Here is a 12,375-nt window from a genome sequence, read left to right on the forward strand (position 1 = left end):
GCTAAGATTTTGAGGAGGAAAGAACTTGGCTAAGAAATTCGTGACCAGCTTATCCCAAGAGTTCAGGCTATCTTTACGTTGAGAGTCCAACCATATTCTAGCTCTGTCTCTTACAGCAAACGGGAAAAGCATAAGCCTGTAGACCTCGGGATCAACCCCATTGGTATTAACAGTATCACAGATCTGCAAGAATTCAGTTAAGAACTGAAAAAGGATCTTCTGATGGAAGTCCATGAAACTTGCAATTCTGTTACATCAGAGAAACTAATTGAGACTTTAGCTCAAAATTGTTTGCTCCAATGGCAGGGATTGAGATGTTTCTTCCATGTAAGTTGGAATTTGGTGCAGTAAAGTCACCAAGCATCTTCCTCGCATCTCCACAATTATTATTATTTTCGGCCATGTCTCCTTCTTTTTTGAAAATTTCTGTCAGATTTTCTCCAGAGAGAAAGCTTCCCTTTGCTTCCTCTTCAGAGTCCTTTCAGGTTCAGGATCAGCTTCAACAAGAATGTTCTTATCCTTGTTCCTGCTCATATGAAAAAGAGGAGAACACAAAAGAAAATATGGAATCCTCTATGTCACAGTATAGAGATTCCTTATGTAAGTATAAGAAGAGAAGAATAAAAGAAGAAAAAGATAAGAATTTGAACACAGAGGAGAAGAGTGGGTTCGAATTTTTGAGTGAAAGAGGGGTGTTAGTAGATAAATAAATAAATAGAAGGTGAGAGGGGAGAGAATTCAAAAATTAAATAAAATAAAATAAAAATATTTTTGTTTTTATTTTAAATATTAGTTATAATTCGAAAATATGAAAAGGAATAAAATTAAAATTAAAATTTAAAATAATTAGTTAATGAAAAGAAATTTTTGAAAAAGAGGTTAGTGATTTTCGAAAATTAGAGAGAGAAAATTAGTTAGGTAGTTTTGAAAAAGATAAGAATCAAACAAAAAGATAAGATTAATTGAAAAAGATTTGAAAATCAATTTTGAAAAGATAAGAAGTTAGAAAAGATTTTGAAATTGATTTTGAAAAAGATGTGATTGAAATTTATTTTGAAAAAGATTTGAAAAAGAAACTCAAAAAGATTTGATTTTGAAAATTAAAGTTGATTACTTGACTAACAAGAAACAAAAAAGATATGATTTTAAAATTTAAAGATTGAACCTTTCTTACTAGGCAAGTAACAAACTTAAAATTTTTGAATCAATCACATTAATTGTTAGCATTAATTTCGAAAATATGAAATAGAAATAAGAAAAAGATTTTGAAAATAAATTTTGAAAATTTTGAAATTATGAAAGAAAAAATGAAAAAGATTTGATTTTTGAAAGAGATTTGAAAAAGATAGAATTTTTAAATTGAAAATTTGATTTGACTCATAAGAAACAACTAAATTTTAAAAAGTTTTGGAAAAGTCAACTCAAATTTTCGAAAATTTATGAGATAAAAAGGGAAAGATATTTTTTTTTTATTTTTGAATGAAGAAAGAGAAAAACAACAAAAAGACTCAAAACATGAAAATTATGAATCAAAACACACAATGCATGCAAGAACACTTTGAATGTCAAGATGAACACCAAGAACACTTTGAAGATCAAGATGAACATCAAGAACTTATTTTTGAAAATTTTTAAGAAAAAGAAACACATACAAGACACCAAACTTAGAAATTTTCAAACCTTAAACACTAATAAATTGAAAATGCATATGAAAAACAAGAAAAGACACAAAACATAAAATTGCAAAGATCAAACAAAGAAGATCATCAAGAACAACTTGAAGATCATGAAGAACACATGCATGAGTTTTCGAAATTTTAAAGAAAAATTAAAAGCATGCAATTGACACCAAACTTACAATTTGACACTAGACTCAAACAAGAAACATCAAATTATTGTTTTTTTATGATTTTATTAAATTTTTCGGTATTTTTCGAAAATTAATTGGAAAAAGAAAAATAAGGATTTCAAAATTTTTAATGAGAAATCCAGGAATCATGCAATGTTAGTCTAAAGCTCCGGTTCAGGAATTAGACATGGCTCACTAGCCAGCCAAGCTTTCAGTGAAAGCTCCGGTCCAAAACACTAGACATGGCCAATGACCAGCCAAGCTTCAGTAGATACAAATTAGGCATGTGAAGAGGAAGCCTCAGTCCAAAAGAATTTAGACTTGGCTTTACAGCCAGCCAGGCTTCAACATATCTCATGAAACTCTAGAATTCATTCTTAAAAATTCTGAAGAACATAGAATAATTTATTTTTTTGAAAATTTTTTTGAAAATTTTTCGAAATTAAAAAGCTTTAAAAATAAAATAAAATTACCTAATCTGAGCAACAAGATGAACCGTCAGTTGTCCAAACTCGAACAATCCCGGCAACGGCGCCAAAAACTTGGTGCACGAAATCGTGATCGTTCATTCCTTGGTAACGGCGTCAAAAACTTAATACGCACGTTCATAATCTTAGTTCCTTGTCACAACTTCGCACAACTAACTAGCAAGTGTACTGGGTCGTCCAAGTAATAAACCTTACGTGAGTAAGGGTCGATCCCTCGGAGATTGTCGGCTTGAAGCAAGCTATGGTCATCTTGCAAATCTCAGTCAGGCGGATTCAAATGGTTATAGAGTTTTAATAATTAAAATATAAATAAAATATAAAATAAAGATAGAGATACTTATGTAATTCATTGGTGAGAATTTCAGATAAGCGTATAGAGATGCTTAGTTCCTTCTGAATCTCTGCTTTCCTACTGCTTTCATCCAATCCTTCATACTCCTTTCCATGGCAAGCTGTATGTTGGGCATCACCGTTGTCAATGGTTACATCCCGTCCTCTCAGTGAAAATGGTCCAAAATGCGCTGTCACCGCATGGCTAATCATCTGTCGATTCTCGATCCTGCTGGAATAGGATTCAGTAATCCTTTTGCGTCTGTCACTACGCCCAGTACTCGCGAGTTTGAAGCTCGTCACAGCCATCCCTTCCCAGATCCTACTCGGAATACCACAAACAAGGTTTAGACTTTCCGGATCTCAAGAATGGCCGCCAATAATTCTAGCCTATACCATGAAGACTCTGATCGTGAATCAGGAGGCTAAGAGATATGCATTCAAGCTTATTTTCATGTAGAACGGAAGTGGTTGTCAGGCACGCGTTCATAGGTGAGAATGGTGATGAGCGTCACATAATCATCATATTCATCATGTTCTTGTGTGCGAATGAATATCTTAGAGAAGAAATAGACTTGAGTTGAATAGAAAAACAATAGTACTTTGCATTAATTTATGAGGAACAGCAGAGCTCCACACCTTAATCTATGGTGTGTAGAAACTCCACCGTTGAAAATACATAAGAATAAGGTCTAGGCATGGCCGAATGGCCAGCCTCCAAAATAGGGTTCAATCATAAAAACATGATCAAAAGATGTAAATACAATAGTAAAAAGTCCTATTTATACTAAACTAGTTACTAGGGTTTACAGAAATGAGTAAATGATGCAGAAATCCACTTCCGGGCCCACTTGGTGTGTGCTTGGGCTGAGCATTGAAGCTTTCACGTGTAGAGGTCTTCCTTGGAGTTGAACGCTAGTTTGTAACTTGTTTCTGGCGTTTAACTCTGCTTTGCAACTTGTTTCTGGCATTTAACGCCAGAATAGGGCAGAAAGCTGGCGTCAAACGCCAGTTTGTATCATCTAAACTCGGGCAAAGTATAGACTATTATATATTTCTGGAAAGCCCTGGATGTCTACTTTCCAACACAATTAAGAGTGCGCCATTTGGGTTTCTGTAGCTCTAGAAAATCTATTTTGAGTGCAGGGAGGTCCGAATCCAACAGCATCTGCAGTCCTTCTTCAGCCTCTGAATTAGATTTTTGCTCAAGTCCCTCAATTTCAGCCAGAAATTACCTGAAATCACAGAAAAACACACAAACTCATAGTAAACTCCAGAAATGTGATTTTTAATTAAAAACTAATAAAAATATAATAAAAACTAACTAAATTATACTAAAAACTACTTAAAAACAATGCCAAAAAGCGTATAAATTATCCGCTCATCAGATATGAAGTTCTAGGATTGCCTCTGGTGTCCCGGGGTCTTATATCCTACATTACTGGGCACTGCTACCATACTGAGAACCTCCGGTTCTTATACCATATTCTGTTGTTATTTTTCAGATGCAGGTCACAACCCACCTCGGTGAGTTGTCTGGATGGTGACAGAAGTGGAGGATCCTGTTGCTCTTAGAGTCTTTTGATTTATATTGTTTATACATCTCTCACTTTTGTATTTTGCTTTTGCCTAGTGGTTTGTATTGAGAGAGAAAAACTTGTATAAGCTATTTTTATTGTCAATTTCCTGTATGGTCTGTATATCGCTAGCCAGCTTAAACTCCGCGAGTCCGGCTAGGCTCTTATGTTATTATACTATTATCTTTTGTTATATTATACCTATGCCTTGTGCTTTAAGTTAGAAGTTTCGTTAGTACGTTTTGGGCTTTTCAAATCCTGTTTTTGAGCTATATCCTTCATCAGGCTTCTAAATTATATTAATTCTTTTTATTTATTATATGTCTGAGCTTAGAACTATCGTAATCTATGATTATCATTTGCTTTACTATGCGTAGTAAAACTTAGGCTAATTAGGGTGTTACATTTAGTGGTATCAGAGCGGTTCGTCCTCGTGAACCTGAGGGATGGACCGATTGTGCTTCATTGCATATTCTGTGTCATTTTTCTTTCATGCTATTTAGGTTATCTACTTGATATTACGTAGCATGCTTGTTTGTGAGTGCCTGTTTGTGATAATTGAAGCACTAGGCTTTGATATTGAGACTGATCACCTTGATATTGATTGTTTGGTGTAGACAGGAACCCTAATGGCCACTCGCGGACGAGGTCGTACACGTTCACGAGCCGAGAGTAGGAATGCGCAGCCGGTCGACAACCATGCCGAGTTCATGGCGGCCATGCCAAACCTTGCGAACACTATGAAGGCTAACACTGCTGCGACTTTGCACGCTGTGCATAGGTTAGGCCAACCGGCCAGAAACGGAAACGGGAATGGCGAAGGAAATGCGAATGACTATGCGGAAGGAAATGGCAATGCTGTGGGAGGTGCTCCGATGACCTTAGCTACATTTCTCAAGGTTCATCCGCTGAGTTTCAGAGGTTCAACAAATCCCACAGAAGCGGACAACAGGTTCCAAGCTATGGAGCGCGCACTGCAAGCACAGCATGTCTCAAATAACCAATATGTATAATTTGCTGCCTATCGGCTTGAGGGAGAGGCCCAGCATTGGTGGCAAGCAGAGTGCCGCTTGTTACAGCTTCAGAATATCGACGTTCCTTGGGATGTATTCCAGACGACCTTTTACAAGAAGTACTTTCCTGAGTCTGCAAGGAAAGCGAAGGAGATGGAACTTATGCAGCTGAAGCAAGGTTCCTTTAGGGCTGGCAATGGGTAGGGTACCCGCGGGTAGAAAATCTCAATAAAACTCTACCCTACCCTACCCGCGGGTTGAGAATCTCTCAATCCGAACCCTACCCGCACCCTAAATCAGAAAACCCTACCCTACCCTACCCTACCCGCAGAAATATGAATTTTTTAAAAAATAAATATAAAACTCAATCATTTTAAATTTTATACATATTAATAAAATAAAAAATAAACAACTAAATTCAAATTAAAATAAAAGACAATAAAATCTTAAAGAAATTCAACATAAAATTACAAACATACATATTGTTATATTAATAAAATAAAAAACTAAGTTTAAATTAAAATAAAAAATAATAAAGTCCTAAACAAATTCAACATAAAATTACAAATAGCATAATTATCAAGTTCTTAATAAAATCAAAATAACATAAACAAAGATAAATGTCTTCAAACATTTCTTTTAATTCCAAGTTCTTGCAACATTATTCTTCCGTCAGTTCAGAAAATGCATCATCATCTTCATTAGCAGTTTGATAATCAGGTTTTCTACCTAAAAATCAAATACAACAATTTTATCATATATAATTTTAACACAATTATAATTTCTAAACAAATTAAAAAACTTGAAAACATAAATAACCTCTTTTATAATATTCTGCCCACAACCAATTTTGATTGCACATAAGAGCTTCTACCGTATCTTCATGAAGACTACCACGATGAGTAGCAATTATACAGCCACTTGTGCTAAAAGAAGACTCAGAAGCAACAGTAGACACAGGAATGGCAAATATGTCTCTTGTAATTTTCTGAAGAGTTGGAAACCTAACTCCATTTACCTTCCACCAAGCTAATATATCAAAATCAGGAGTTAAAGGATGAACATCTTCCTCTACATAGTGATCAAATTCCGTCTTCACAAATGAACCTATTTTCTTCTTCTTTTATCTAATATACAATTGATAAGCAACATCATCATCATCATCTGCATTAACCCTAAGCTTTTGTGTAGATTCCACTGACATATTGCTTGAATTAGATGTATTCTTTTGATATTCATCAAGTAACTCATAACATGCCTGTTTGATTCTCTCAACTTTCCTTGTGCATTCATTAGGATCTTCACATACCCTATCAAACTTATATTCAAGCCCACCAAGCTTATACCTAGGATCTAGAATTGCAACAACACCCATAATGCCATGAATTTCTTCCCAATACTTATCAAACTTTCTCTTCATCATACATGCCATGCTACTAATAACTGCGTTAGGAGAAACAACCCATTTTTCCAATCTAACATGTATCTCACATACTTTATTAAAGTAAATGTTGGCCGTTGGAACTTGAGTTCCAGAAAACAACTGAGTCACATCATAAAAAAGTTTTATTTTACCACAAATTTCTTTCGCAAGTTCCCATTCCTCATTACTTGGCACACTTTTATAATTGGAGTCTTTTTGTTTTAGTCGAGCAAAGACATCTCTGTACAACCATGCAGTTTCTAACATCACATAAGTAGAATTCTATCTAGTCATACAATAAAGAGATAATTTTTTGGTAAAGGGAACACCTGACTTACTACACCAACTCACAAAGGTTTCATGTCTTTTACTAGTTGAAGTCCAATACACCACACTATTACGAATTTTCTCCACACTTTCTTTAACTAAATTGAAACCATCCTTCACAATTAGGTTTAAAATATGAGCACAGCAACGCATATGCAATAACGTATCCCCTAACAACAAATAATTTAAGTCTAGACGTCCCTGATGAGCGGATAATTTATACGCTTTTTGACATTGTTTTTAGTATGTTTTTAGTAGGATCTAGTTACTTTTAGGGATGTTTTTAATAGATTTTGTGTTAAATTCACATTTCTGGACTTTACTATGAGTCTGTGTATTTTTCTGTGATTTCAGGTATTTTCTGGCTGAAATTGAGGGACTTGAGCAGAAATCAGATTCAGAGGTTGAAAAAGGACTGCTGATGCTGTTGGATTCTGACCTCCCTGCACTCAAAGTGGATTTTCTGGAGCTACAGAACTCGAAATGGCGCGCTTCCAATTGCGTTGGAAAGTAGACATCCAGGGCTTTCCAGCAATATATAATAGTCCATACTTTGGCCAAGAATTGATGATGTAAAATGCCGTTCAACGCCAGCTTTCTACCCAAATCTGGCGTCCAGCGCCAGAAAAGGATCCAAAACCAGAGTTGAACGCCCAAACTGGCACAAAAACTGGCGTTCAACTCCACAAATGGCCTCTGCACGTGCAACACTTAAGCTCAGCCCAAACACACACCAAGTGGGCCCCGGAAGTGGATTTATACATCAAATACTTACTCATGTAAACCCTAGTAGCTAGTTTATTATAAATAGGACCTCTTACTATTGTATTTGACATCTTTGGATTACCTTATGATCCTTTGATCACGTTTTGGGGACTGGCCATCTCGGCCATGCCTGGACCTTCACTTATGTATTTTCATACGGTAGAGTTTCTACACTCCATAAATTAAGGTGTGGAGCTCTGCTGTTCCTCAAAAATTAATGCAAAGTACTACTGTTTTCTATTCAATTCATCTTATTTCGCTTCTAAGATATTCATTCGCACTTCAACCTGAATGTGATGAACGTGACAATCATCATCATTCCCTATGAACGCGTGCCTGACAACCACTTCCGTTCTACCTTCGACTGAATGAGTATCTCTTTGATCTCCTAACCAGAATCTTCGTGGCGTACGCTAGAATGATGGCGGCATTCAAGAGAATCCGGAAAGTCTAAACCTTGTCTGTGGTATTCCGAGTAGGATTCAATGATTGAATGACTGTGACGAGCTCCTAACTCGCGATTGCAGGGCGTTAGTGACAGATGCAAAAGGATAGTAAATCCTATTCCGGCATGATCGAGAACCGACAGATGAATAGCCGTGCCGTGACAGGGTGCGTGAGCATATTATTCACTGAGAGGATAAGATGAAGCCATTGACAAGGGTGATGCCTCCAGACGATTAGCCGTGCCGTGACAGGGCATTGGATCATTTTCCCGTGAGATGACCGAAAGTAGCCATTGACAGTGGTGATGTATCACATAAAGCCAGCCATGGAAAGGAGTAAGACTGACTGGATGAAGATAGCAGGAAAGCAGAGGTTCAGAGGAACGAAAAGCATCTCCATTCGCTTATCTGAAATTCCTACCAATGATTTACATAAGTATCTCTATCCCTATCTTATTATTTAATTTCGAAAACCATATCATTACTTTATATCTGCCTGACTGAGATTTACAAGGTGACCATAGCTTGCTTCATACCAACAATCTCCGTGGGATTCGACCCTTACTCACGTAAGGTATTACTTGGACGACCCAGTGCACTTGCTGGTTAGTTGTATCGAAGTTGTGACAATTATGAATTAAGATCAAAGCACCAAGCTTTGGAGCCATTACCAGGGATTTGTTCGAGCCTGGAGATCACAATTTCGTGCACCAAGTTTTTGGCGCCGTTGCCGGGGATTGTTTGAGTTTGGACAACTGACGGTTCATCTTGTTGCTCAGATTGGGTAACTTTCTTTTCGTTTTCTTTTTAAAAAATTTTTCAAAAATATTTCAAAACTTTTCTCATCTGTTTTCGAAAAAAAAAATGTTTTCAAAAATATATTTTTCTTCAGGATTTTTAAGAATGAATTCTAGTGTTTCATGAAACATGTTGAATCCTATCTGGCTGTAAAGCCATACCCAAACTGCTTTGGGATTGGTATTCAACTAATCACTCCAGCCCATGTAATTATATGTTGAAGCTTGGCTGGCTATTAAGCCATGCCTGACCCTTTGATTGGAGCTTTAAGACTAACATGGCAAGATTCCTGGAATTCATATTAAAAATTTTGGAATCCTTATTTTTATTTTTATTTTTTCACAATAATTTTCGAAAAAAAAATAATTAAAAGAAAATACAAAAAAATTAGAAAATCATAAAAATCAAAAATATTTTGTGTTTCTTGTTTGAGTCTTGAGTCAAATCATAAGTTTGGTGTCAATTGCATGTGCATCCTGCATATTTTGAAAATTTCATGCATTCATAGTGTTCTTCATGATCTTCAAGTTGTTCTTGGTAAGTCTTCTTGTTTGATCTTGATGATTTTTTGTTTTGTGTCTTTTCATGTTTTTCATATGCATTCTTGAATTCTTAGTGCGTAAGCATTAAAGAATTCTAAGTTTGGTGTCTTGCATGTTTTCTTTGCATTAAAAATTTTTCAAAATTATGTCTATGATGTTCATCTTGACATTCATAGTGTTCTTGGTGTTCATCTTGACACTCATAGCATTCTTGCATGCATTCATTGTTTTGATCTAAAAATTTCATGCATTGCATAATTTTCATGTTTTTCATAAAAATTTCAAAAATCAAAAAAATATCTTTCCCTTTTTTCTCTCATCAAATTCGAAAATTTGGATTGACTTTTTCAAAATTTTTTAAAAATCAAGTTGTTTCTTATGAGTCAAATCAATTTTTCAATTTGAAAATCTTATCTTTTTCAAAATCTTTTTCAAAAATCAAATCTTTTTCAAAATTCTTAGTTATTTTCGAAAATTCCAAAAATAGCATAATCAATTAATGTTTTGATTCAAAAATTTGAAGTTTGTTACTTGCTTGTTAAGAAAGATTCAAACTTTAAGTTCTAGAATCATATCTTGTGATTTCTTATGAATCAAGTCATTAATTGAGATTTTAAAAAAATCAAATCTTTTTCAAAACTAATTTCTATCATATCTTTTCAAAAATATCTTCTTATCTTATCTTTTTCAAAAATATCTTTTAAAAAATATCTTTCCTAACCTCCTAACTACTTATCTTTTCAAAATTGGTTTTCAAAATTTGTTTCAACTAACTAACTAACTTTTTGTTTGTTTCTTAACTTTTTCAAAACCACCTAACTAACTCTCTCTCTCTCTAATTTTCGAAAATATCTTCCCTCTTTTTCAAAAATATCTTTTCAAAATATCTCTTCTAACTTCCTAACTTCTTATCTTTTCAAAATTTGTTTCAACTAACTAACTAACTTTTTGTTTGTTTCTTAACTTTTTCAAAACTACCTAACTAACTCTCTCTCTCTAATTTTCGAAAATATCTCCCTCTTTTTCAAAAATTTCTTTTTAATTAACTAATTATTTTTATTTTCTATTTTTGATTTCAAAAATTTTCGAAAAAAAGTACTAAGATTTTTCAAAAAAAAAAAAAAACTATTTTCAAAAATCACTAACTCCTTTTCAAAATTAATTTTCGAAAATTCCTCCTTCTCTCTCATCTTATTCTATTTACTCATTCATATCCTAACATCTCATCTCACATCTCAAGCCTCCTCACAGTTGTGTTTCTTCCATTACATTACATTCTTTGTCTCCCCCTCTTTTCTTCTACTCACAAGGGAACCTCTATACTGTGGTATAAAGGATCTCTATTATTATTATTATTTTTCTGTCCATTCTTCCTTGTATGAGCAGGAGCAAGGATAAGAACATTCTTGTGGAAGCAGATCCAGAACCTGAAAGGACTCTGAAGAAAAAAATTAAGAGAAGCTAAAATACAACAATCCAGAGATAACCTTTCAGAAATTTTCGAACAGGCAGAGGAGATGGCAGCCGAAAATAATAATAATGTAAGGAAGATGCTTGGTGACTTTACTGCACCTAATTCCAATTTACATGGAAGAAGCATCTCCATTCCTGCCATTGGAGCAAACAACTTTGAGCTGAAACCTCAATTAGTTTCTCTGATGCAGTAGAACTGCAAGTTTCATGGACTTCCATCTGAAGATCCTTTTCAGTTTTTAACTGAATTCTTGCAGATATGTGATACTGTTAAGACTAATGGAGTAGATCCTGAAGTCTACAGGCTCATGCTTTTCCCTTTTGCTGTAAGAGACAGAGCTAGATTATGGTTGAATTCTCAACCCAAAGACAGCCTGAACTCTTGGGATAAGCTGGTCACGGCTTTCTTAGCCAAGTACTTTCCTCCTCAAAAGCTGAGCAAGCTTAGAGCTGATGTTCAAACCTTCAGACAGAAGGAAGGTGAATCCCTCTATGAAGCTTGGGAAAGATACAAACAGTTGACCAAAAAGTGTCCTTCTGACATGCTTTCAGAATGGACCATCCTGGATATATTCTATGATGGTCTGTCTGAGTTATCAAAGATGTCACTGGACACTTCTGCAGGTGGATCCATTCACCTAAAGAAAACGCCTACAGAAGCTCAAGAACTCATTGACATGGTTGCTAATAACCAGTTCATGTACACTTCTGAAAGGAATCCTGTGAGTAATGGGACGCCTATGAAGAAGGGAGTTCTTGAGGTTGATACTCTGAATGCCATATTGGCTCAGAACAAAATATTGACTCAGCAAGTCAATATGATTTCTCAGAGTCTGCATGGAATGCAAGCTGCATCCAACAATACTCAAGAGGCATCTTCTGAAGAAGAAGCCTATGATCCTGAGAACCCTGCAATAGCAGAGGTAAATTACTTAGGTGAACCTTATGGAAACACCTATAACTCAACATGGAGAAATCATCCAAATTTCTCATGGAAGGATCAAAAGCCCCAACAAGGCTTTAATAATGGTGGAAGAAACAGGTTTAGCAATAGCAAACCTTCTCCATCATCCACTCAGCAACAGACAGAGAACTCTGAACAAAATGCTTCTAATTTAGCAAATCTAGTCTCTGATCTATCTAAGGCCACTGTAAGTTTCATGAATGAAACAAGGTCTTCCATTAGAAATTTGGAAGCACAAGTGGGCCAGCTGAGTAAAAGGATCACTGAAATCCCTCCTAGTACTCTCCCAAGCAATACAGAAGAGAATCCAAAAGGAGAGTGCAAGGCTATTGACATAAGCGCCATGGCCGAACCTGTGAGGAGAGGAGAGGACGTGAATC

General features: G+C 35.3%; 1 non-coding gene across 1 annotated transcript; it reads right to left on the reverse strand.

Moving 5' to 3' along the window:
• Window positions 1–11,471: 11,471 nt before the first annotated feature.
• On the reverse strand, window positions 11,472–11,579 carry LOC112780613 (small nucleolar RNA R71). Its single transcript, XR_003191437.1, has one exon. It is a non-coding gene; the product is annotated as a small nucleolar RNA R71 (small nucleolar RNA).
• Between the last annotated feature and the right edge of the window lie 796 nt (window positions 11,580–12,375).

The sequence above is a fragment of the Arachis hypogaea genome, chromosome 19, assembly GCF_003086295.3.
Source record: "Arachis hypogaea cultivar Tifrunner chromosome 19, arahy.Tifrunner.gnm2.J5K5, whole genome shotgun sequence".
NCBI lineage: Eukaryota > Viridiplantae > Streptophyta > Magnoliopsida > Fabales > Fabaceae > Arachis > Arachis hypogaea.